We start from the raw sequence: 24,657 nt of genomic DNA, 5'->3' as shown, positions 1-24,657 counted from the left end.
TTCTCCTGGATTTTCCATTCCTGCTGAATCTTATTATCTTTACTACATTTCATCATAGGAACATTATCCTCTGCATGAGTAATGAAATGATTAGTTTCATTTATATCACATTTTCCTCAATTGAAAGCTCGAAATAGAGTATTATGAATCAGTAAATAACAAAACAAAGTGTTTTTACTAATGCTTTTTAAAATTCTTCCAGTGGAAAAACTGAGCTCATGGTTAGCACTTTAGCAGCATTACTGCTGAAGAGGTTTCTGTCCCTACAATACCTTTGCATGAGACTTTGGTCACGAGGTAAATCAAATGGGGAAACTGAACTACCTGAAAATTAACCCAGAGAGAAAGATCCATGAGATTTCACAGCCAAGTCAAGTTCCTTACTTCACTCCAGACACAAACACTAATTAAGCTTATAGACACACATTTGTAATTATGCTTTCAGCTATATTGCTGTTTAGGAGATCAACTGAAAAATAAACATCCTTGTAACTGAGAAAGAAAACTGGGAGTATTTACATACTATTACCACTGAGCAACAGTTTATTTTACAGAAAACAGTTTGCTGCTATGTCCTGCTGCATGCAGAACAGGTTTATGCTAACATAATCACTGCACATTTAAGCATATTTCAGTCCTGCAGTAGGCAGTATGGCTAGAATGCGTTACAGCTGTACATAAAGACTGTGCAGCATCAGTTAATCATCTCTCTGATTAACTCTGATCCCTGATGCTGTTTGCGTTTATTAGCTGGGCTGTTTTACAACTTTCTCGGCAAAGTCGAGAAATACAGGCACGTGTTACAGTTTTTATAAGCTTTACCGATGCGCAAACACAAGAATGCTAACTTTTATTATTAGAGATAGTCCTGCAAACTCGTACTACAGCTTTGTTTTCCTGTGCCGAAATGATACATTTTCTGAACAGATCTACACCTCATCACTGTGTAGTCTGCCTAATAAAAATATTTCAACCCCATACAGGGCACTTCAGTTTATCAAGTTCACAATTACTGTGTTACTCTTGCAGCCACACAGAAAAAAACCCCAAACTGTAAGGATTAGCAAATGAGAAGAATGGATTTAAATTGCTGCTTTTCAGTCAGAAAGCAGGAAACTTACTTGCTGCGAGCCTTCCAGCCGTTTGGTGGTCCAGAAATCTCTCAGACCTCAACAGCCGATATTAGTACTGTACAATACAAATTGTACAAACCGTGCAATGTTAGTACAGCATTTTAAAAGTTACAGGATTTTATTAGGTGTTGAGATTTTAAATTCAGCTAGGGTTTAAACTCATTTCTTATTTTTAACGTTAGGTAAGACTATTTCATAAAACTGGCATTAAAAGCATTGTACACAGACAAAAGGACTTGAGACGGTCAAGTCCGCTCTCTGCCACTCCGTTACGTTTCACCAGTTTCTGCACGCCGATAAAAGAGACCACCGACCCCCGCCAGGCCGGGTTGCTCGTATCCCTGGATAACTTGTGGCGGCACCTCCGTTCCCAGGGAGCACCCGAGACGCTGCCGATTCCCCGCTGGGAAGGAACGACGGCAGGGCCGGGTGCGCGGTGCCGTGCGCTCGGGCACCGCCCGGACCGGCGGCTGGTACCGGGGCCAGTGTGCCGGTAGGGAAGCCTTCAGCGAACAAGGCCTTTCCGAGGGCTCGGCCCCGGTCTCCGCTCCTGCCTGCGGAACAAGCCCCGCGGCACCCCGCCTGCCCGCGGCGGCGGCCACTCGGGCCGCCCCGGCCGTGCCGCAGGGCGGCATCGCTCGCGGCCTCCCACGGCGCCGCCGTCCGGAGGCGGAGCGCGGCCGGGCACCGGCCCCGCTCCCCGGCTCCCCACCTGGCAGCCCGGCTACCGCCAGCCCAGCGATCGGGGAAGCCCGAGTACGCGGCGCTGCTGGGTCTCGCCGAGGCGGGCTTCCCGGGTCCGGAGACGCCCGGACACGGCCCCGCGGGAACGCCGCCCCCCGCGGCCGATGGTCGAAGGCTCAGGCCCCGCTCGGCAGCGCGGCCGCCGCCATTTCCTCCTCCAGCGGAGCGGAGCCGAGCGGAGCGGGGTGAGGTGAGGCGAGGGGAGCCGAGGTCAGGGAGGCGAGGCGCGGCGCCCACTGCGCCTGCGCGGCGCCCCGCCCCCCGTGCCCAGCCCCTCGCCGCCCGCGGAGGGCGGGGCATCACCTCCCCGCCGCCGCCGCGCTGCGCATGCGCGCCGGCGGCGCCGCGCGAAGGGGCCGGGGTGCTGCGGCTTGCAGTGTGCCTCGGCGCACGCGCGGTGGCGCGAGGTGCCGCGGCCGCCGGCGGTGGGCTCGAGCGGCGCAGGCGCGGTGGCGGGGGAGTCCCGGGCCCGGCTGCTGGCGCTGCCGCTGGAGGAGGCTCTGTGCCGGCGGCGGGCTCGGGGCTGCGCGCGGCGAGCGGCGGCGGCCGGGAGCGGCCGGGCGGGCAGCGGCCGCGCGGGGCCGGGTGAGAAGGAGCGCGCGGCGCGGCGGGGCGGGGCGGGCGGCTCCGCCGGGCCCGGCCGCGGCGCGGGGGGAAGGCGGGGGCCGCCGCGGAGGGGAAGCCGTTGAAGTTTGACAGCGGCGGCCGGTCCCCCGGCGCCGGGGCAGCGGCGGCGCGCGGGGAGGGCAGCGGCTGCCCTTGGGCAGGGCGCGGGCGGGGGCGGCCGCCGCCGGTGGCGGGGGGCGCTCGCGGGGCAGCCGCTAGGCCCGGTGACCCACTTTGCTCCTGTCACAACTCCCGGGCACGTTTGGAGCCCTGCCCGCCTGGCCCGGCGCCCGCCCGGGCCGCTCCCGCCCCCGCCGCCCGGGCTGCGCGCAGGGCAGGGTAGGGCGGGCGCGGGACTCCCCGGCATCCCCCGCCGGACCGAGCCGCCGGCGGCCCCTCGGCGGTGGGGCGGGCAGAGCCGCGGGCGGCGCCTCCCCTCGGGGCACGTCCGCCGCCGCTCCCCTCGGCGGGGCGGCTCGTCTGGCGGCCGCCGGAGGGGCTCGCCCGCCCCCGCCGCCCCACGCGCGGGGGAGCTTCTCGGCGGCGGCTCCGCGCAGCGCGGTGAGCGGGGCGGGGGTGGTTACGCGGCGGGCAGGCGGGGGCCGCGGCCGTAGGTGCCCGCCCGGCGGCCGGGCCGTGGCGGGCCCCCGGGCCTCCCTGCGGCGGGACGGCTCTGCGGGGCCTCGGGCTGCGGGCGGCTGGAGGGTGCCCGGCGCTCCTGCGGCCCGAAGCCTCCCTGCGGCAGGTGGACTGGAGCTGCGGGGCACGGGTTGAGTACGCGCTTCGGGGGCTTGTTAGGGTTTGGTTTTTTTCTTCCCTCTGATAACTTTATTGCCGTGCTTACAACGTGTTCGTGCTCTTAAACGCGAGGACTTCTCAGTAGCCCCCGGTCCTCTGCCGACTTACGTGCATCCTTGAAATCAGTGTGCCAAATACTCTGTGTGTGCATGTGTGAAATATGACTAGAGAAGGACTGGAAGTCCGTGGTGCTTCATTTTTGTGTTTCTGATAAAGTAGACTTGTTTTTTTTTTTGGTTGGCTTCACTTTCAGTTTCCTGGTACTTTAGGCCTGGATATAAATTCGAAATTTTTTTTTTTTTTTCATGAGGAGGAGTGCTTGTAAACTAATCAAACGTATTTGTAGTGAGATTTTTATAAGGGCGTTGTTTTCATGTACATGTTAAAAGTTGACCTACTAAGAGGTGCAAGGAAAGTCAGATATAGTTCTAGCTGGGGTATGAAGTGGCGTGTAGAGGCAGAGTGGCTGATCATAGATCCTGATCCCCCAAATCCTTCAAGTAAGTATTTTTCTTGATGACATAGTTTGACAAGCAGTGCTTTTGGTGGCAGTGTTGACTTAAACAGGCCTGTCTGTTCCGTGCTCCCGGCTCTCACCTCTGTGCTGCCCCCCTCAGCTGTGCCAGCACAAAGGTTCATGGAACCGTGTCCCGTAACTGGGTTGGGGAAATGATCCAGGTTAAAATTAACTACCTTTTTTTTTTTTTCTTTTCTTTTTTTAATGTGGTTAAATTTAACCTAGATAATTTCTCCGTGTGACAGGTGTGCCAAAAGGCAAGAGGATTGTTTAAGCAAATATTCTAGTGAAAGAAGTACTTGAGAAATACACCTCAACTGTGGTAGTCCTGGCAAAGTTCAATATGAGCAGTTGCAGTTGTTTCACACTGTTCATTCTTACAGGAATAAAATTGATTTTGTCTATGAATATCTGTGGGGTTTGGGCCTGTTATTTGAAATTAGACAGTATTTGATTGTTATGATAGAGGAATTCTACTTGACAGGACAAGTAACTGCAATTTTTTTTTTTTTTTAATAAACTACTGGTTTTCATATATATCCATTTACGATACTTTCAGAAGTGTTACGGACACTGCTTTCAGATTACCAAACATTACACATTTGGGTTAGAGATTTTTGGTTGAATGTGGGTGCTAGCGTTTTTCAGATCTGAGAATTTTGTTGGTAAGGCAAGAGTTAACTCTTCTTAAGAAACAGTCCAAACAGGAAAAAAAAAACTCCCGGGTTGATATTTAATAGTTTAAGATGTCATTCAGCCATGTCTTGTTTTTTATTTCTTCCACTTCGTGTTCTTACATAGAACAGTTTAACACATGTAGGTAAAATAAAAGGATGTGAGGAAAGCAGAGAGTGTTTTCTTTGTTAATGCTCCAAGGACCTCATAAACTCTCTGTTGTAGCTAATTTTACACTCTTTATACTCAGCAGTTTAAAAACTGAGTGGTAATTACTTTAAATTTAATTTGCAGTGTTGGTTAATTATCTTGTTAGTATAGAATTTCACCAAAGTCATGAATCTTCACGGATGGATTGGTCTTGCCAAGGAAATTGCTGCTTTTGAGAGCTTTGGGCTTTTGCTATTTTTTTGGCCCTATTCTAAACTTGTGCATAAAGTTGAAAATGTAAGTTAGTAGTAGGGATATTGACCCCCACGCTCCCCACATGTTCTTTATATGAAATGTTTTTATCAACTTGAAAAGTTGTGAGTTTTTTTACTAAAAATAATAGACTTATGTTGAAAAGAGTTGTGAATCAAAAAAGCAATTTTCTTCTGTAGGTAATTTCGTCATTTGAAAACAGCTCCTTTTTTAGGTGTGCACCCCTTCAGAAGAGATGTATAATTTGCTGTCTAAAGCCTCACAGCTTTAGCCTAATTTCATAGATTGAAGAATATGGGTAGTTTTCTTAGAATAGAAAATAAGTACCCTAATACAGTTTTTAATACAAAATACACAATATAATTAGGAAGAAGTGGAATTACAGTTAAGGTGCCTTCCTTTTCATCACATTGTAATGAGTTAGTTTTTCTTGAGGAAAAGACTTTGGCAGATGTTTGAAGTAAAGAAAAGTGCGTTTTAGTGTTTCAGCCTTTTTAAAGTACTTGTTTCCATATGAACCTTAGAAATTATAAAGGCCAGATGATAATGCAGACCTAGAAACATTTCTGAGGATAGATGGTATTAGTAGACAGTTGTGTAGCAAAGACAGTAGTAGTTGTTCCTGACATTCTTACCTTCTATTTATTTATTTTACAATGCATTTTTAACCTTTCTACGCTAATTGAGATGGTTCACCCTGTAGAAAGCTGTACTGGCACCACTGAAGAGGTGGCACAAGAACAGGAGAGAGTTGCCAGGCTGCTGGCAGTAGCTGTTTTAAGGTGGCTTTATCTCGGGGGGCAGGGGGGGAAATACCGGTGAGACTACAGACAGTGGCCAAACCATTCAGCTGTCTCTCTCATCTTCTACTAATACTGAATTATTGTTAGTAGTATTGGTATTATTATTTTGAATTTAATGGGCTTTCAGAATAGAAGGACGTGTGGGAAGCACACCTTCAGTCATGTAGCAGAGTCTGAAATGAAAGATTCCAGTGTCTCAACGTGACTCTGCCGCAAGCAAATTCAGCTGCATCCATTGGGAAGGTAGCTCATTCGCTTCTGTGCGTGGTCCACCTGGGGAAAACAACTTACTATTGCAGTTGGTTATTCTGTTAACTCAGTTAATGGCGGGCTGTAACAATTTGAAACTGTTTGTCGGACATTGCCCTGTTCATTTGTTGCAGGAGTTAAAGATGTGAAATGCAAAATCACGGCAGAGGAAGGAGGCTCATGGTTAATGCAGCTGTGTGCTGCCCTGAAGGATTGAATTCTCAACCTCTACTGCTGCCACAAAATTCCTTTGTAATGCAAAGGCCACTTTAATTTTGGCATACCTCATGCCTGAGTGTTTAATTTTATAGCCTTAATATTCTCTTACCCTACATTTTGTGTATAATATAAATTCTTAATTATAGCCGCTTTCAGAATATGTAATCATATATATAAAAAGTTTTGGTGCTCTGCAGTTCTCATACATTTAGTATTATGTGGAAGCAACAAGGTTTCATCGGTTCTCAGATTCTTTCAGCAGTTTAGCGTTGCGTGCTTTGGACTCTTTCCAACTGTTACATTTTGTCATTAAAATCACTGAATTAGTTTTCTTGTTCTGCACTGATGCTCTGAGGAGCATTGCTGGGTATATTATAAAATCATCATTAGTAGTATTAATATTTTATTAAATATAGATCCTTAAAAATTAGATACACCCTATGAGATTCAAGACTGATAAAGATATATTTAGAGAGTGAATCTTATGAGCTTAGTAGATACTATGGGCATCCCTCATCTTCATGACAAAAATGTAGCCAAATTAGGCATAAATGTGGCTACTTAAATGCTTCGTCCTTATAACTATGTGTTTAATAATCTCAGAGTATGTGAGGAAGCTTCAGTTTTGAAGCTGATATTACTTTACCCATAATGACAGCCTGGTACCACAAGATAAATGGCACTAGAATATTATGCTTATATTAAATCAGAAGAAAACAGTTCCTGGAGTAAGACAGATCCATTTAAAGTGGATTTTAAAAATAACTATATGTGGCCTGTTCTTCTGTGGAGGTCCTTTTAGAGTTCCATTAAAAAGGATATTTGCAGGTATCTCTGAGAAGGTTTTTGATGTATGTTATTTTGTTATATGGCCAGATCCATAAAATATTGTAGAGAAGTCAAAACTGTGATTTAGATGGATTTTGGGTATCTAGCCCCAAATAAAGACACATGTGTTGGCTAAATTTTACAGGTCTCTAGGTTTTCACTAGTAAAGTTTTCCAAACGTCTTGAAATTTTGTTCCCACTCAGATCTTCCAGAATCTTGTCACAACTGAGCATCTTGGCATCTAAATCTGTTTACTATTCATAAATTAGGCAATCTGTAAATTAGGCATTCACTTGTCCAAAGGCATGTTCAAACCACACCTCAGGCACACCTATGGGATTGGACTCAGACCAAAACCCTGTGGTGACTCTCCCTTTTGTTCAGAAACACAAGGGGGGGGGGGGGGAGGAAGAGGTTTTGTTGATGTCTCCTTAAAAAACAAAACAAAACAACAAAAAACCAAACAAACAACAAACCAACAAAACCTCAAACCCTAAAAATCCACTTTTCCTTGTGTACAAGATTATTAAAGTCTCATTGGGCCAAAGAGAGATACTAGGCCACGTATTTTCTTGGAGATAAAGGCGGGGAGTACCTGTGTTCTGGCCTGTGTTCCAAAAGCTATTTTATATTTTCTTCCATTTAAATTTTTAAATGCTGGTAGGAAACCAAGACTTGTCTCTCTCATTTGGATGCCCTTCTCCCTAGAGAGGCATACACACTGCTGGTTCTGCTCTGTACTTTTAATTTTCTTCCATGTTCTGAAGATAGCCACTGAAATGAGAAGTTATGAGTTGGTCCATCTTCCCAGTGCAACATGGAGCCTGCTGAGAGATTATGGTTTGAATCTCTTCTGACAGAGTAGAGATTGGCTTTCAGACTTCTGTGTTCCAGGTTACTGTGCTGTAACCCCGTGCTGCTGGACAAAATAAGAGCACATCTTTTTCCTCCTGCTGCCATGTTAAAAGAATATATCACTCCTGTTTTGATAGGAAAAGTTTAGCTATATACATCAAGGACAGGGACCGCGATTGTGAGTACTAACCTTACCTGTGTCCTAGGCCTTCAGGAACAGGTGAAAGCATAATATTGTGTCCATTGGTTACCTTTTATGGTTCGCATCTCTACTAACTTTTTCAAAAGTCTTTGAGTGATGCAACTCTCCCTGGCTTTGATACTTTAGAATTGTGGATCCTGTTGTATGAAATCCCCTTTTTGTGCCTGCTAATAACCTCTTCTAGCGAAGACTATAGTTTAGGGTAGTATTGCCCATTACAGCCAGAGCAGGCAGCAAAACTTAATTACTAACTCATCTCGTGGTAGTGGTGTTGCTGTGGGACATCTAGAAGAGAATGAGTACCTGGGAATGGGCTGATCATCTGGCATGATGTCTGAATTTTAAGTGCTTTATGGTAGGGTGTAGTATTGCTAACAACATCATCTACAAGAGTTTTCGGCTTGCAGCTCCACAAGTTTGTGAGTATATCTCAATTGCTTGCAGAAGGATGATCTCAGATCCCATAAGCACCTCAGTATCTGCTGAACTGGTAGATATCCAGAAAGTTCCAGCACTTTCTTTTAAATACCATTGGGGCAGGTGTTTGTGAACGTAGAGGAGGCAGGCCTGTAACAAGTGACTGTTGTAGGAGGGGGGGAAAGATAATGTGTGAGTTTTCTAATGTGCATTAGAAATCTTGAGGAAATATATATTTTTATATATAAAATTATGATCTTACAGAATGAGAGTATGAGATACTAAGCTGCCTAATAAAAAGGATGCTTCAAAATAAATTGTATTAATATAGCTAATTTCATATTTCCAGTTCTGAGAATGCTGCTGCTGTTGTAAATAAAACATAAGTCGCCATTTTACATTTGACTGAAGTTCTTACTGACATAGTAAATATTAGTTTCTGGAATTTAAGAACATTTGATGTGTTTGGTGGCTATTTCATTGCGTGTTTAATGTAATGTCAGAGGCTGGTTTTGCCTTTTTAGTTGTGGCTATTACTGACATGCACCCTGACAGAGTAACATTCCATCAGGTTGGTGGCTGCCAGTGAGAAGGTGGTGTGAATTCAGAGAGGGTAAACTCCTGCTGGTGTGGTAGGGTAGAAGGTTCATAATTTTTCAGATGGATCTTGTCAGAGAAGTGCCAAAGGTTTGGATTATCTGGGTTTTCGTCGATCATCCAAAAGCTTCAAGATACACTAGGGGAAAAACTATCTTGTTAACATGGAGTAACTTTCCCAGTCCTTAGTCCCCTAAAGGTATATTTGAAACTTAAGTGTGAAGTTGTGAAAAGCCACAGAAATCGGGAAATGTTTTGCCAAAATCTGCTTATTTCCCTTGGCTCAGTAAACAACCAAGAAATTTTCTCCATTAAAAGCTGTAGGGAGTTGCCTTTTTCCAAGCCCGATTTCCTAAGGAAACGTGATTTATGCTTTTTCCTTGTTTTCTCTCATTCTTTCCTTACGTATTCGCCAATAGCTTTTGAAATCAGTGACCAATTGCAACTGTGCTTGTAGGAGGAATAGAAATCTCAAACACCATAATGTTCCTACAGGTTTTAGGAAAATAGGCAAACTGGGTAGAGAGAAACGTGTCACATGTGACCCTCTCTTGAGGGAAAGATAATGCAATGCGAGTTTGGCCCTGACCTGTTCTTTTCGGCACACGTTGGGTCTGTGTTGGATAGGAGAACAGGAGATGGTTGTATGTGCCAAAGGGGCTTGAGGAGACAGGCAGAACATTGGGCTGTTCTGGAAGGGGATGGGGACAGAGAATATCGTGGTGTGTCGGAGGGACGACGGGAGGGGAAGCTGGCTTCTCATGGTGGGGGAGAGGAGGGTAGAGCTGTCAGCACTGTGCTTTACAGCCTGCTGAAGAACTCGCTTAATCATAAGCTGGTAAAAGATGTTTTGACCGTTAACCAGGGAATTATTGTCCTGGTCAGAATGAGATGACACCATGTTTCACTGACTGCAGGGTTGCCTGACTCTTAGTTTGGTTTAGGATGTAAAATAAATCCTTCTGAAATTAAAAGAATAGCTTTACGCTGTGATTAAATTCATATTTTCCCATTGTTTCGGGGAAAAAAAAAAACAGTTTTGGTGTATTTCTTTGAAAAGACTAGAACTTAGACCTCGCTTTCAGTAGTAAAGAGGAAAAGAAAGTGTAACTTGAGCTTAAGAAATAGGGCTGTTCCATTTAAAGGCCATACGGAATAAGTGCTTTTAATAGTGGAGAGATAAAAATGAAAGGGTGCCATCTAAAGATTTCCGTTTATACCAGTTACTGTATGAAATACATCCATTAATAGCCAAAGAATAAGATTTTTCTCTCAGCATAAGAACAAAAGATAGTACCTCCCAAATGGGATTTCCTCTAAGCCCACTCCTCTGTCTTGTAACATGGAGTTATTAGTTGAAAAGCAGGAGGAGCTGGACTTCTGTCTAGAATGACATTTCTCTGGTTCTTTCTGGTCTTGCCAATATTTACATTACCTATTAATTAATTATTATAAACAGTAGACTGAAATTTACCTCATTATGTTCAACTTGTAAGATTTTATCAAGTCTCACTGGAGAATTATAGTGTGTCCTGCTGATAGATTTAGAGAAACTTCTCATAGACTTAGTAATGGTGAAAGTGAAGAAAACTTTATTAGCTTGCTACTTTTGTTTCTAGAGAACTCCCTGCTCAATAATGTCAAAGATAGTTTTCAAGCCTTCAGTAACCAATATAATCTTCACAAATTTTATAGTATTCACAAATTTTAATTCATTATTTTCAAGTATTAAAATATTTCAGTTTTGAAATATCATAATAGACTGCAAAATAGTTGGGTGACTTTGACTTGTGCAGATTTTAAAGTAGTTTTCATAGTAACAACAAATATTCTAAAGGAAACCGGATTTTCCTCTGACTGTGAGTAGAAAAGCAAGTAGCAGCATGAATCACAGCTTCCAAGAACTGTCAGAATAGTAATGCAGATTCTCCCACACACACACACTTTCCTTGCTGTCAATTTTAATGCAGTAATGTGATTTAATAAAGTTTTTCTTGCCATCCATAGCAGCAACATTCATTATATGTAATCAAGCTACTACTAGCAGTTGTATGGTTGAGGATGAAACTAGAGTTCAGAACTAGTATGGTAGTTCCAATGATAACTCTCTAACATCTCAGCAATTTTGCTTGAACTATGTTTTCTGAAATTTTTTTTTTTGTTAAAATACTGTACTTCAGGTTTTTTCAAATTGTTTTTTTTTGTTTGTTTTTTTTTTTTTTTTTTTAGCTCAGAAGCATTAGTTAAACATTTTGTGCTGCACTAAAGCTTTGCATGAGGTTTCATAGATAATAAGATACCAGCCTTGAAGAGCTTGTGATCTGAATTTCACTGACATAGAAAACAGAGGAGAATGACCTCAGAAAGGGGGACAAGGATTCAAATGAATAAGTGAGTCATAGTGAGTGAATTAAACAAATTGTCGTTTCTAAGAACAGAATATGGTAGATCAGCAAGGAGGAAGATGAAAATATAGAAGCAAAAGACAGCATAAAGCAAGTCCAAATAGTATAGGAATTTGAAGGAAAAGAGGGAAAATATGTTCTTTCACAGAATCTGGAAAGCATAATAAAATCAGAAGAGTAGTCTGAATCAAGATGAAGAGTAACTAGAAGGTGCTAGGAAATGGGGCAGGAAAAAAGATATGTAGAAGCTTACAAATTATGTTGATGGGTTTGGCTTTTATGAAGGAAAAAAAAGATGAGATGGCAAAACGATTTGAGAATGTGCTGGTTTGATCAGTTTGGCAGGAAAGTCAGGACACAAATCCTAGTGCTAAGGTTTTCTTTTTTTAACCCTTTAAGAAATTTAGCTGTCAATTTAATTTGCTTTTAAAGTGAGTAGTAAAACAACAGGCAACTGTGCCTGAAAATTGAATCTCAGGCATTCATGTTGCTCTGTCACTACCTCCTATTACACCCGGTTTTTGTATAAGCTGAAGGACTTTTTATGAGTTTCAGCTCAATTGAGGTGGGGCTATAGAAGCCTCTAACATCAAAGGTAATTGAGGCCCTACTGCTTTAAGTCAAAAGGATCACAAACATTTTTTCGTTAAAATAACTGAAATTGCTTTTCAAAATTATTTTAGTTAAACTGGTACTACCTTTATAGGGACAACTAAATTTATGGTTGATTTATATTGAGTTATGTTAATCTTTGTATTGCTGGCATAAGAAATGAAAAATAATCTCTCATAAACTTGTATAGATTGTTCTTTAAAATGGCACCTAGATGCTTCTCCTGCCCCATAGAGTATAGTTTGCCATTTCTTATCTGTATACTGGTATTTGATTAAAAACGTTGATTTCTAACATTAGAATATTTCATTTTACTGTATAGAAAAGTAGATAAGTAGATGATAATGGTATACCTTTCTTATCCTATTAAGCTTGTCCAGTAGACCTTCTTCAAACATTGGCATTCTTCTTCTCCAGCTTGACAGCTTCTTCTTTCTATGTTGTATGTGCTGGGGGACAAAGTGGTAAAGAACAGGGATTTTGAAGTTCATCTTATGTCAAAGGAAATCTGCCTGTCCTTGCATACGATGGAAGGAAATAGATTTAAGTAGACCTTAAAAGATATGCTTTGTCACATGGGAGTGCTGAATGGAAAGTATCAATAGTGATAACTAGCAGTACTTTTCCCAGCAGGATTGTCGGCAGTAAGATTGTTATTACCAAATTGGTGCATGTGTTTTTACAACACAGTACTGTATGTAGGAATGCAGAATTTGTGGTCTGTAGTAGACAGGGAGCTATTTCTTTGCGGAGTAAGTAGAGTGTTCGTGTATAAAAATATCTATTGTATCGTTGGCTTCTGCTCAGTACAGCTTACTGAAATTAGTTTTTCATTAGTGAGAGGATGATGTTTGAGTCTTTCTTATGCTGTTGTGTGCCGTGTTCTCTGAGAGTTTTAAACTGTGTTCTGAGGTAGCTCACATGTCCTGTTTGAACCATAGTACACACGCACAGTTAAGATTGTATTGATGTATTTTCTTTCCAGAAATTTGCCTGGTGTGTTATTGATGTTCTGCAAGGTCATCATATACCCTAAAGCAATTGTAATATAATAATTGTAATATTAGTGTGTTGTAGGCAGTGTTAGAACTGTAACTTTAATGTTACCATTAGACTGTTGCATTTGTCTTGCAGATTTGGATTTCAGGCAGTGCCAGACCTACATAAAAGGTGGTATGCAATTTTGAAGTTCTCCTTCATGTGTATTTACTTCATTACGGTGAATAGAGGAATTGGAAAGTGAAATTGTGGACAGTTTAGGGATGGAAATAAAGTGACTGAAATGGCAGGAGAGAAAACAGAGAGCAGCAGTGAAGGGCTTACCTCTAAAAGTTGTTTTGAATGGATTAATTTTTATAGAACTGTGGGTTTTTTTGTTGTTGTTGTTTTTCAGAAGACTGTGCCAAAGTCGACTTTTGCTTTTGGTGACATCACATTTGGACTACTAATGCTATCCACCCACTCTACAAGGCACAATGCATTTCTAGGTGATTTAAGTAAGTATGTAGATTATATTGCTACTAGAACAATAATGCTGTAAACAAAAGCATCTCTTTTTCAACCTCAGGCAAGGTAGACATTGCACTTCAATTGAGATTGAAATTAATGTTGTGTGGGGGCAAGAATAAACTTCAAATAAGCTTTTAATAAGCTTTCATCCTGTACACTGGAGCATGGAATGAAACAGTTGAACTAACTGGACCTGAGCTGCCTTGGAAACTAGAAGGAAAAAAGAAAACCTCATGATGGCACTGTCCCCAGCAATGAAGTGTGCTAATGTGGCCCTGTGGTTTCTGGAGACTGAATTAATATCTCTCCCAGGGATGCGTTGCAGTGAATGAGCATATGTATTGCTGTGCTCACAGCTTTTTTGGGTGAGGTTTTTTTTTGCAGATGCTCTTGTTAAAGTGGACATGGGCTTAATACCCCATTAATGTAAGAATATATAGAAAGAGAAGGATGCATCTCAATAGGTTCAAGTAGCAATATCTCTGTTCACATGTCATCTTATTTGTGAAAGGGTTGCATCTACCCATTTCCTTGATTGGACACTATGTACTATCCAGCTGAAGATGGCCCAGGAAGTGCAGATTTTCATCTTTGCAAGATTTGTCTTATCTTGCAGTAAGGTTACTGGTTGCTTTGTACATCCATGGTCATGCAAAGAGAAACAAACAACAGACGGTGTAGTTTGTTTAAGGTTCGTCTTATGAGTGACAAAGGGGGGTTGATTTGATGTATCATGAGGATCATGGCTGTGACCCCCTGTAGCCTTCATGTATATGTTTATATGCTTTTTGTTTGTAAGTAGATATTACTGTTAAACTTTTTCAGATGTTCCATTGTTTCTTAGGGTCAAAAAAAATCCCAAGAAACTGATCTATTTAGGTAGATCAGACATTGTGCCAATCTTGCTGAAACCGGATTATTTTGTCTTGCTGGCAGAAGGCCTTCCTATATTCCTAATGGTTTATCAGGCACTGGACATGTTTGGTCATGCATGAAGTTTGGTTGTGAATGGAGTTACAGGTAGCAGTGCTTGTAGGTAATGATGCTTGACACTTTCTATTCTAAGACGCTGGTTTTAGTTGCTTATAATTTAGCAAGACTTAAATCACTGAGCAGTAATTCTTTGCGTTATATATCTGCTTCAGCTAAAACTTTACCAAAAGTCAGCCTGTGTCTGACAATGAGATGAGAGGGAGAAACGTACTGTTTTCTTGATTCAGAATGCAATGAAAATATTACCACCGGAAAGACAAAGGACCTGTATGTGTTAGAGCAAGCACTCAAGGTTTTAGGAGAAAACTTAACCAGTTATGCTGCAGTATCAGGCTTTTTTTTTTTTTTTTGTGCCATCCCGAACTCTTACATTAGGCAGTGTGATAGATTTCTGAAAATACAGTTTGTACCAGTTCAATGATTTGCCTAAATCTGTTTCATCCATCCAAATCAGATGAGGCAGATATGTTCCAAATCCTTGTAGTGATAACCAGACAGAGCTACTGAGCACATTCTAGCTGGACTGTGAGAAGTAAACAGGCTTAATCTCCTCCTCTCCAATGTAATATCAGGTACAAACACTGAGTAAGGAGACTTTCTTCTGCACTCCTTGTGCTTTTCCTTAAACCCATCTTCCATCTACTGTTGATTCTATCCTTCAAATGCTGCTTCAGTAGTGTATCTCCATGACTGTTGTGCATTTTTGATTGAACTTTTCTATATTCTTTGATTTTTCTTCATTATTGCTGCTCTTGTGTTCAGAACAGATTGTAATAGATTGTTTTGAACAATGCATACTGTGTGTGGTTAAGTTACGAAAGACTTCTTTTCAAGCATCCTGAACACTTCTGCATGCTGTGCATCTTTGGTATTGCTTTTCAAGTAACCTTTTTAGACCATGAAGACCTGCTTTGTTTTATTAAGAATTTGTGTTTTCTAGGGTGTACTTCAGCTTTATTTACTGCTTGTCTCTCCATGGCCTTTTTTCCTTCACCTTTACATTTTCATTAGTCCTTATACTTGTGTTTTTTCCTCAGAGCTTTTTTTTTTTTTCACTTGTGCTGAAAATCCTCAGTTTAAAGCTGTTCTTAAGTTACGGAACTTTTGTATTTATTTATGTAAGAACATCTTTTTATACATTTTTTCTTAATGTCTTTCATAGAAGCATGAAAAGCAAATAACTAAATAGAGACAAAATACTTTTGACACTGGTTTGTAGAAGAGAAGAGAGACTTGAAAGTTGTTGTACTCTTTCTCACTGACTTGTGTGCATGTGTGAGTGCTTGCAGTAGTGCCTCTGTGCGTCTCTGGAAATGCGCCCGTGTCACTACTTGTGCAAAACCACGTTTACTCAGGAGAACAGTGAAGTCAAACCACCCTCTTATTAGGATTTGTTCTTATGCACCTGCTGTAGAAGTGCAATGAATAAGGAGTAGCACCAGCACAATCAGAGCCCATCCACAAGGAGTGGGAAATGTAGTAATATAGGGCAGTTAGTTATGTTGGTTGTAATTATTGGGGCTGCTCTGCCTATCACAGTGAAGAAAAATTGCCACTCATTAGATCAAAATTTGTTTAATAGGATATAGAGAGCTAATGATCTGAAAATGGTCTCTTGGTTCCTAACTGAGATTTAAGGGGAAAAAAGAGATTGTTTCTGAGCAAGCTAAGAGGTTATCCTCTTGGATACATTTGGATCAGAGGAGTTGCCTTAAATTAATGAAATAAAGTAGTGTAGTTGCTGATCAAAGCAAAGGTATGCCCTAGGCCAGGCAGAGAGGAGGGAGAGGTGCTGTGTGGGAGAAATCACCACCTTGTTTGTGTAAAGATTCAAATTATGAAACAAATGAAGACAGACTTACAAGATAGGCTGGAGACTTCCAGTTCCACTTTCTTTTGCTGAAACTAGAATGTATAGTGTGGAGGATGATCTTAACGTTTCCACCCCTCCCTTTTGCTTATTATAGGACTGCACTGAACTTTCTTTTCAAATGCTTTGGGTTTTTTGTGTTGAAGTGACCCAAGAGCATCTGGTGCTCAGGAGTTACAGGAAGATGGAATTTATGTTCAGTATAGGAGTAAATGGAATGATTTATTGCTTCCTAGATTTTTATGGATTAAAAATTTAGTATTGAATTCATATTAAAATTCTGTAATTGCTTAATAGGGTTTAAAAAAATCAATTGAATAAGTTGTATTTAATGTTGATGAAAATTGCTGCTAACTGATTTTTTGTTATTAAACCCAGAATTACTTACAGACTCTGGGTTTTGCTTTGAAGCCCAGGTCCACACATAAGGAAGCTTCTGAAATGAAAAGGATTGTCATTATACTTAAAATTTTCAGTTTATGTAGATGTGAAACTTTGTATAGTGTTGCTTTGTGGTTGGTTTGTTTGGTTTTTTTTTTCTTAAAAGACAGTTTTTTCTTTAGGAATTGCTTTAAAGAGATCTGATTTTCTTTTCATCTAAATTTTAGCAAATGCAGAGTGAAGCCCATTCTTTCATTTGCAAAACTCTTCTGGAAAATTACTTGGATGCTCTGTATTGAATGTCAGTGAAACTAGGTGAGTCTCTGAATATTTTGATTATTCTGAGCAACTAATGAGTTAATCATGTGTGACAAAATCCTGTTTATAACTTACAATGCTAAGAGAAACTCTGGCATTTAACCTAAAATCTAGAAGATTAAATTATTATATAAACAAATGACATAGCTCAGAAAGGAGAAAAAAAAAAAAAGGCAAAGATTAAGCAATATATTCCTGGCTTTACTCCTAAGGTGAAAAACTGTGTATACACCAAATATATTTTTATCTAGTCTTTCTGTAATGAAGTTCTTCCATAACATAAGTTGCGTGATGAGTTTCCCTTAGCATTTCTGTCATGGTATTCCTGTGGCTGTTCTCTGAGATGATGTTTAGAACCAGGCTAATTTCAGTCTTATAGTAGACTAATATTCCTGTGTCATTAATCTGCTTTTTCTCAATTCACATAGTTGCTTAGCACTGGATTTAGAGATCAATTTGAATGATTGAAGCAAACACATGTTCGTCTTTAGCCCTTTTGCATTTTGTTTGAGTTAGGGCAAGTTAAATCACAGTGGTAGTGCTTGCATGCCTGTCTCAGGCTACATCATCTGAATTTCCAAATAAAAAAAAAACAACACTGACAGCTCTGTCTGAAAGTTCGGAGATGCCAGAATCTTCAGTTTTCTCTTGCTGTATTTAACAGCACAGGTAATAGAAGGAAATAAAATAAATGAGAGAAAAATATGAAAGAAATAAGGGGGGGAACAAGAAAAGAAGTAAAATATTTAAAGAAAAAAAAAAGGATTTAAAAGATGGAGTGAAGAAACGAAGCAAAGAGAAATTAAGCCAAAGTGATAGGGATATCCAGTTTTAAGTCTTCTGCTGAATTCTGGAATAGGGAAAATAAATTATTTTTCTGGTAGCCAGTAGATTGCCATGTACTAGATTTTTTTTTTTCTTTTTTTTATTTTTTTTGTGGTGAGGAGTTAAGAATAAAAGCTTACAGAATTTTGCTGGAGTCTTTCAGTGCCCTCAAGTATTCTGTTTTGTGAGATGACACCTGCTTTGGTTAGTCTGGTTTGGAAAGGTAGGATACAATTCCAGCATATGTATTACCATTTTGATTTGGATCATTAATACTGTTTTGGAGGAAATCATTTGATTATCTCCCCTTACCACATACTTGCTGAGGATGTTCAAACTACATTCCTTTCCCAGAGAACTAGTTTTTAAGTTCTGCTGCAGGTGCAAAGTGCTCTTCTGTCTCTACTGGGGACATACAGGTCTGAATCAATTATTAAATCCCTGGAAAACTTTGAATGGCCTGTGTGATGGTGATGTTTGCTTCTGGAGACCAGGCTAGCATAGGAGTGTCAGCACCAGCTGCTTTGATCTACTGATCCGTTTCTACTGCTCTAGATTACTTGCTAATGGAGACATAGCCAAAATTGTTCACTTTGATTATACATCAGTAGATGAAGGCAATGAGCATCTGTGATAGAACTGGATTTGTAGAATAGATACGTAAGTTTCAGTGCTAGTATTTACAAGTTTCAAAATGCCAGGGATGTTCTTCACAACTTTTGTTAACACAAGCTGTCAAGGAAACAGATAAATACTACAAGTCTCAGTAAATCAAATGGCTAAATCATAACTGCCTTCTGAAATTTTGATTGTTTGGTCTGTTTTTATTCCCTGCTTGTATTCTTAAATTATTAAAAATAGGCACCTTCTGATTTCTTTCATTTCATAATGTTTATATAGAATTCTAAAATTTATATACTTCCCACCCCATGTGCTTTGCTTGAGCTGCTCATCTGCATTGAAAAAAAATCAGTTCAGTGTTTTATTGTAGTCATTAAGTAGGAGCAAGACAAAAAAAATGAAGAAGAGATGGTCTTCACAGGCATTTGCAGTTCTTACGATCTTTCTGTGCATTGAGCTGTCATCAATCAAGACAGATTTTTTTGTTTGTTTGTTTTCCCCTGGACTGAACTCCTCAATTTGAGGTTGTAGGTGGCAGTTGTTAAGGTTTTGAAAATTTAAGTAATATTTAGTTGCCGATGTTAACTCATTTTATCTTAAAGTAACAGTTGTAAGAGTTCTCCCCATCTGCCCTGTGTAATTTTAAGTTCAGATATTCCCAAGAATTTTGCATGCTTACCGCTAGTGTAATATCCCACATGTCTAAGCCAATGATTCAGACTAAACTCAGTTATATTTCTTGTTTATTAGATCTTTGCACAATCTAGGCCTTCTCCTTTAGTATTTTTTCCAGAAAATTTACAAGATTCAAGTAAGGTTTCTATTGATAGGGACATATAAAACAACAGCCCTTTAATATAATCATTAAAAAAAATATCTAAGGCTGTAGCAGCACAAGTATCAGCAGCATTTTGGAAAACTTTATTTTTTTTATTAAAGCCAGTGAATTTTTCAAACTAGGTTATTTGCAGTGTTACTTAAATTGTTTTTATTCAGTCTATTCCCTCATGTTGTAAACATATTATAAAAGTTAGCATGTTTTATTCTCCTAGGCTTAAGCATCTCTCCATTCAATTTGTATAATCCTTTCTAAAAGAGCAATTATTACTGCCACGTGTGTGTAGCACTTTAGCTAGCAAAAACCCAATGCATTAAGTAAAAATAAAAATGTAGTACTTAGCTGCTTCATATAGCAGCTTTGGGAGGAGGCCTCATTGAGGCAGGTACAAGCCTCAATTTAAAATGAAGAAAAATGCTGAGAGTCAAAACATGAGAATTGTAAGCTAGCAAGTTATGAGGTGTCCTCATTATTTTAAGGAATCTTGTCTTATGAATATTGCACTGTTATGTTGAAGTGTATATTTAATTCTCCCTCTATTTGCATATTTGTTAATGTGTTAGGTGTAACTAAACTGTTTCAAGCCCTAATGTTTGCTTAAATACAATATAGCTGTTTTCATTAGCCTGTTAGTATGTGGCCTCAACATATAATTTATATTTGTTTCAGGATTTCCTGTGAACAGAGATAACTTTTGGAATCCCCTTCCTCAATACCAGTGTTAAATAGGCTACTAGCAAGATCCTAGGTGATTGGAACCATATTCACAATGTTCTGAGCAGAAGAGAATTGCCATTGAAAATAAAACCTGATTATAGTTTTACTTTTTGATAACTGATATGTTAATTGAAAATTGGAATAGCTATAATGCCTTTATAAATACTTTCTTAATGTTACTTTTCAGGACTTAAGTGCTAGATGATCTAAGTCGGGTTCTGTTAATAAAATGGGAAAAGACCCTATAAGGGGTGGATTACCCCATTTGCTTTGACTTAAAATATTAACTGTAAAATATATCTAGTGCAACTTGATTTTTAACTAGGTCCTACTTGCTAGTTCTAGTTGAGATGGCAGTCTTTTAAGCAGTGCTAATTTTAGCATCTTCAGTAATGACCTGGAAGGGAAGGTTCTGAATGTTTGCAAATAAAATATGGTGGTACTAATTTGGGAGGTGTTGAGAACTTGAGAGTGCAGAGGCGGCTTTGAGGGGCAAGAAGTAAGCATACCAAGACATGTGTTTTGGTACATAGAAATAGTGCGGTCTGATAATTCTGTGAAAGAAAAGCTTGAAAAGTGGTAAAAGAAAAAAAAAAAAAAAGCTGAGGAAAGAGTTTACAGCCATGTAAATGTAGTGAGTATGGTCCCAAGTAGTTGATAGGATTTTGTGTTCAGTTTTGTAGACGGTAAAAGAGACTTAATAGTTCTCACATAAATAACTTCGAGGACTCATTTGAAACTTTTAAAAGTTTATATGGAAGTATCAAGACAGAATCTCAATTTCCAAAAATACAAAAAGGAGTTGAATTTGTGACCTTTTTTTTTTTTTCCCCCTATAGCCTAATCTTGAAAATTCTTATCTCATATATGGTAGCAGCAAAGCTTAAAAAAAAACTTGGCTTAGAAATTCCTCAGTTATAGTATGTTTTATGTCTTTCAGTCAATATCGTGATCTTAAAATATTTTTGAAAGAGCTGGGGCAATGGGAAATAATTGACAGAATTTTTTTGCTATGAGTGTTGAATTAGTCTGCAAGGTCCAGAAAGCCTTCGTTTAAAAAATTCCCAGTGCTTGAAGAGTAACAGTCATCATAATTAATCAACCTAATTTACAATTAAATGGACTGGGCCCAACATTTTGAAGATTATACTGATCTATGGGAACAAGGAATCTGTTGGTCTGCTTTCGCTGCTTCTCTGGTGACCCTCAGAAGGTGAATTCAGTAGGTTTTCTGGACTCACTTAGTCAGCACAAGCTCTAAAAGTTTCTGCTCACGTCAGTAGCAAGCCACAGAGAAGGAGTGCATGCTGCTGCTGCTCAGCGGAATGAAGAAAGAATTTGAGCAAATTTGATATCTACATAAATTGATGTTTTAGAAGCACAGAATGCTAAAAAACAGTTGGCTAAATGTTACAGTGCTACTCAAACTATAATTTTCCTTTGAACAGCGTTTACTGAACATTCAGAAATTCAGTTGTGCTCAGTGCTCTAATATTTTAATACTTAAGTAAAGATGTTCTTCCTTTTTTATTTCCATATATAAAAGAATATATATGCAGAGTGATTACAGTAAAATTACATTAAATTTATGCTGTTTTCTATTGCTGGATTGCTGTTTGTGTAGTTCATGTGGTACTATCCCTTTTGTTAAAATAATGCACCGTCTTTCCTGCCTGAGCAAGTCCAGTTATTGACTAAATGTTGGCTGATGTTCCGTTTCCTTTTGATTCTTGCTTATAGCAGGGTGGCAAAAGGATACCTAACATTTATCCCCAAAGTGGTTACAAAGTGTTCTACAAAGAGTTACCAGGGACAAGAAAAGTAAAGTCTTTCTGCCTTGGTTTTGTCCATTCTTTAGCCAAGACAACAGTTAAGACATTTCCTCTCTGCACCAATTGCAAAACTTTTTTATTTTGTTTTGGTTTTTCCCTTTCCTGTTAAGGTACTTCTTGCCTATGTAATATGAAGGACTTGTCCTGTATCTTGGGTTTTGCAATCACTGTAATTCCAGTTGAGCCTGGATTGTTACATTGAAAGTTCTGACAGAAGAGTAACTTTAGTGTTTTATTTAATGAAATTGGGAGTAGTGCAATGCAGGGGTTTGGAATTCTGTAACTATAGTATTGAGTTTTCCTTTGATGTATAAACTTGCTCTTTCTATAACAGGTAATTGTATTGGGGGAAAAACTGAAGGATCCACTGGCAGACACCAGAATTTTAGAAAAGTAAGTCTTTACTCTTGTTAAAGCTTCTTAATCTTATGAACATAACAGTAAGCATGCTAATACAGAAATGTATTTTGCTACACCTTTTTTGAATACTCTGAAGTTAGCATCCCCTAGCGTTTCCCTTTGTTTTGTTCTGTTTTGCTACTACCTCATTCTTTTTCCTTTTGTTATCGCTTTCTGGTCTCCAGGACAATGTACAGGACTTTTAGGGGAAAGGGTTAGGGGGAGGCAGGGAGGAGGAGCTGCTTGTTCAGTAATTTTTGACTTGGACTGTGCTTCACTGATGGAGCTTAAAATGTTCCTACTCTCTCATTTTATGGAAATGTGAATGTGAAGTCTCACTTCTTTCTTTTTGAAGACGCTTTCCAGTGAAGTGTACTGCCTACTCCATTCTTCAGGCAGTCAAACAGTCCACTCTTCACAAAAGCTTAACAGAATATTTTAACTGTGCATGAGTCACCTGTGCTGGGAAATCTAAGCATCAGAAGCACTTCCACAGCTGCACAAATCAAGGATTGTGCAATCAACTTGGAAACAAAAATATGCCCATCACTAAATATTTTTAAAGTGTTTTATTTGCACGTTTACATTTCTGCATGAGATGGATAATTAAGTTTCAGATTAAATATTAGCTTTCTGAAACACCTGTCACTTCTTCTTGGGTGTTGCTGTTAGCAACTGGCTTATCTTTTTTCATATATGTCCATTTGGTACACTTGTACAATTCTAAGAGTTACAAGTGGCTGCTGTTGCTATAAACCATTCTTTCATTAAATTTTCTTAGTTTCATATTATTCATTTAGGTGAATACTCTTATATAAGTATCTGTACTGAGGAACATCTTAAGACAGTGACAGTTCATGCTAATTAGCATGTTATTTGATAGATAGGTTGATAATTACTTAGCAACATGTCAGGTATATATACTCCTGTGCTTTACATTTTGCTTGACTTTCCCCATTGACTCTAAGGCTGAGTTCTGGATTTGTTTTCATATCCAGAAGGTGATCCATGAGTCTGGATCAGTGTATATAAACAAATCTCATTCTGTCCAGAAATTTCATTTGTCACGGGTTGCCACATGAGATGCAGCAATGCATGGGAGAGTACAGATGTTTCATTTAAACATCAAGCAGACTTCTCAAGTTGTAGGTACAACGCTCGTTTCTTTGAGCACAAATTGGAATCTTGTTTTTCCTAATTTTGTTCTCTGGTTGTAATTTAACACATGGTGTAGGTCAGCATGAAGTGGCATTGTTGCCAAAAGATGTCTAACCTGGTGATTCACTGCTTCCCCTTCCCCTGTGCCAACACAGCTTTTGAGCAGCCATATGGTGAAATAAATTTAGTTGATTTAGCTGAATGAAACAATATTTGGGTTACTTTTAGGCTGGACCAGTTTTAGGCTGTGTTGACTGTGTGATCACAGATACTAATGCTACCAGAGGAGAGGGAATTTAATGTGGGTGTGGAAATGAGTGGTTAAAGTAATGATCAAAGGCTAATGCTATGAAAGATATTTCTTGATGTCTGGATGTGCTAGATAATGGTATCTCAAAAGAATAAGTTGTTGATATGAAGTAGTTGGTTGTCCCTTAAAAGGTAAAGTGGATTATAAATCAAGCAAAACTGATTTAAGACTCATAGCTATATCCTTAAAATTGCTCCTAAATAGACTGTAAAGGCATTGGGTGCAGAAATAACTTGCGTAAGTTCTTACAGACCCTCTTGGCCATCTGTTGACTTCTTGGATTTCTGAAGATTTTAGAATGCAATAGAGAGATATGTAAAAAGTATAAGTGTTCATTTGGATATAAAAGCTAATAAATCTTCATTGGGTAGATTTTTCTGGTCTAGGATAGACTTTTGGAAAGATTCATTTGTGCTTTTTAGTGACCTTTCCCACTTAATAACACACATACATACTAAAAGTCTGGCAGTTAAGGTGCTCACCTAACTTGTAGGTTCATGTTTTTCTGCAAGATTAATTGTAGTGGATAGCTGAGTGCTTGTTTTTGTCGCAGTAATAATAACTGTAAAGTCTCATTTTCTAAATTTAAACATGAGTTTATATCAACACTGAGCAGCAATTTTGTATGGAATGGAAGAAGAATTTACTTGGCGTTATCTTGCTTTGATTGTGTAATAATTATGTCTGTTGGATTTGGTAATGAATTTTCTCCAGGACAGTTTTCAAAAATTAGTTTACTTTCTATATCTAGGCATTCTTCCCTCTTGTTACTGGAGCAGAGGAAAAACAATGTTTAACTCTT

The 24,657-nt window shown here is 39.8% G+C and overlaps 1 protein-coding gene across 10 annotated transcripts in view; it reads left to right on the top strand.

The window, feature by feature from the left end:
• Window positions 1–2,299: 2,299 nt before the first annotated feature.
• CLOCK (clock circadian regulator) overlaps window positions 2,300–24,657 on the top strand; it is a 66,669-nt gene continuing 44,311 nt past the window's right edge. For 3 of the 10 annotated variants that reach the window (XM_087735547.1, XM_087735539.1, XM_087735544.1), the window contains exons 1-4: window positions 2,302–2,462; window positions 13,478–13,580; window positions 17,065–17,152; window positions 22,323–22,381. The gene's annotated coding sequence lies outside the window, so the exon portion shown is untranslated. Of the gene's footprint in view, window positions 2,463–2,830; window positions 3,045–13,477; window positions 13,581–17,064; window positions 17,153–20,108; window positions 20,188–22,322; window positions 22,382–24,657 lie in introns of those variants that run through there. The other 7 variants (XM_087735543.1, XM_087735548.1, XM_087735546.1 and 4 more) reach the window with 7 other exon arrangements.

The sequence above is a fragment of the Nipponia nippon genome, unplaced genomic scaffold, assembly GCF_047370975.1.
Source record: "Nipponia nippon isolate SJK-2023a ecotype South Korea unplaced genomic scaffold, ASM4737097v1 scaffold_6, whole genome shotgun sequence".
In the NCBI taxonomy this organism is placed as follows: Eukaryota; Metazoa; Chordata; class Aves; order Pelecaniformes; family Threskiornithidae; genus Nipponia; species Nipponia nippon.
Note: the sequence above shows the minus strand (reverse complement) of the source record. Positions and strands in the feature narration are given on the sequence as shown.